Source organism: Artibeus jamaicensis, unplaced genomic scaffold (assembly GCF_021234435.1).
Source record: "Artibeus jamaicensis isolate MK-2021 breed Jamaican fruit bat unplaced genomic scaffold, CSHL_Jam_final contig_233, whole genome shotgun sequence".
Lineage (NCBI taxonomy): Eukaryota > Metazoa > Chordata > Mammalia > Chiroptera > Phyllostomidae > Artibeus > Artibeus jamaicensis.
In genome coordinates, this window is record NW_026521486.1 from 14,023,073 (window position 1) to 14,025,505 (window position 2,433).

A 2,433-nucleotide genomic window follows, 5' to 3' on the forward strand; every position below is an offset into this window, starting at 1 on the left:
TAATTATTAACCAATACTTGTTATTAATCATTTGGTATTTACTCAATAATCTTTGCTATCCACATGATCATCCTGAACATCTATCCTCCCAGTTTCTCAAGAATCAATTTTGATGGTTTTCTTCACCACTATCAGCAGCAATTCCTATTGGTTCTACCTAAGTAGGGAGACTCTTATTATAAATATGACCCCTTCATCGCCACCCCTGTCCCCTTGGTCCCAGCTGCCATCATCTCTTCCTTACATTATTGTAGTCACATCCTGCTTCACTTCTCCTTCTTCCTTTGCCTCTCCACCCAAATTCATTTTTCAAACAGCAATCAGAGTTAACTTAAAAAAAATCCTCTCCTGAGGATATGTTTATTGATTTTGGAGAGAGAGGAAGGGAGAGAAAGTGCGAGAGAGAAAAACACTGATGTGAGAGGAAACATCAATCGGTTGCCTCCCATACACACCCCAACCCGGGACTGGGAATCAAACTGGCAACCTAGGCATGTGCCCCGACAAGGGGGTCTCACCTGACTATTTTGGTGTATGGGATGATATTGCAACAATGGAACCACCCTGCCAGAGCCAGAGTTAACTTTTTTTTAACCTGAGAATAGAAACCTTGATTACATGAGTGTTCTTTTAAAAACAAAAAACAAAAAACATGAGCTTTAAAGAAAGTAGGGAAGAGGACTTATCTGCCTTTCTAGGTCTTACTTTTTCTCAGCTAGAACCCCAGCTCCCTGCCCTCCAGCACAGAGACACCTGCTAGGCCACACTGGCCTGGTCGTGAAGCGATGCACACAACAAGCTCGCCCTGCTGGAGCTGCTCTTCTAGAAGACTGATGTTGGCATTCTTTTTCCTTTCATCATATTTCTCCTGAATTTTCTTTGATCCTTTTTTTGTGTAAAATCTCTTCCTCTTCAAAGGTCATCTTGGCCCCCTCCTTCCAGCCCAGGGGATGTGCATAGCGGGATTTGTACCACTGTCAATATGGTGTGCTGTTCATGAGCATGGTGCCATTCTTCGCTAGGGTCTCGGTATCGACCAGTTCATTGCCAGACGCATTGTAGACAACATCAATAATCCATGTTTTGCACACACAACACTCTGAGCCCCAGAAGTTGCCCACATGCAGCCTCAAGGCTCAGTACTTCTTGTTGACCCCCCGCACATGAACAGTGTGTCTGTGGCAGGGGCCAGTCTTAGTGTAGGTAGCAGGGCACCCCAGCTCATAGTTTGCTACTTGTGGTAGGGCTTTCTCATGCTCCCAGTCTTGTGGCACTTTGCCAGTTGTCCCGAGAGATGCCCATGGCTTGGCAATGGCTGGAAAGAGCCAGTTAACTTCTAAACACGTAAGTAAGACTAAATGTTCCCAGCTTAAAACTTCAATGACTTGCCATGGCATGCTTAACCAAGCGGCACCCATTGCTGTGGCCTGCTTGATCCGGGCTCCACTCTTCCCCCTGGAAGCACTCTCTAATGCACGCTGCCACACCCACCCTGCCTTTATTCTGTGTCCCTGACACCCCAGTTAGTTCCCATCTGTGGCACGCTTGCTACTTTCCCTCTGCCTGTAATGCTCTTGCCTCTAATTTTTGCATGGTTGATTTTTTTCTTGTCATGAGTTCTCATGTAAAGGTCACCTCACAGAGAAGCCACCTGATCACCCAAACAACTGTGGTCATCTAACACTCTGTCACGTGACTACATTTGAGTTCTCTGCATAGTACTTACTCCATGTGATGGTATCTCGTTTGTTACTACTTCTCTTTCTTCTACTGGAGTGTAAGGTCCTTGAAAGCAACTTTTCATAGGCACTTCGCCAGTGCCTAGAATAGTACCTGATACATAATAGGCAATACATTCTTTTTTAAAAAATATTTTAATTTATTTATCTTTAGAGGGGAAGGGAAAGAGAGAGGGAGAGAAATATCAATGTATGGTTGCCTCTCATGCGTCCCCTGCTGGGAACTAGCCTGCAGCCCAGGCATGTGCCCTGACTAGGAATCGAACCACAATCCTTTGGTTCACAGGCCTGTGCTCAATCCACTGAGCTATGCCGGCCAGGGCAGGCAATACATTCTTGTTGAACTAATTTATAAGTTTCATTTACCTGGTATCTATATATTATTTAATCCTCTCAAAATTCCTATGGGAAAAGTGCTTTCGTTATCTTTGTTTTAGAAATCAGAAAACAGGAAAGAAGAGATCTTTAAATTTGGCTACATAACTTGTGGGGCCCAGTGCAAAATGAAAATGCAGGGCCCTTTGTTAAAAAAAATGATTAAAAATTTCAAGATGGATTAAGCAGGGTTGAATAAAGGTTTTGGAAAGCAAGGAAAGGCATATTAAACAGGGCAGTCAGGGTATAATCCTCACTGTAAAGGTGAAATATGAGAAAGACTTAAAGGAGGTGAGGGATATCTAAGAGTGTTCCAGGT

General features: G+C 43.9%; 1 pseudogene; it reads right to left on the reverse strand.

Moving 5' to 3' along the window:
- Positions 1 to 682: 682 nt before the first annotated feature.
- Positions 683 to 1,302, reverse strand: LOC119060492 (40S ribosomal protein S8-like; annotated as a pseudogene).
- Positions 1,303 to 2,433: the final 1,131 nt, after the last annotated feature.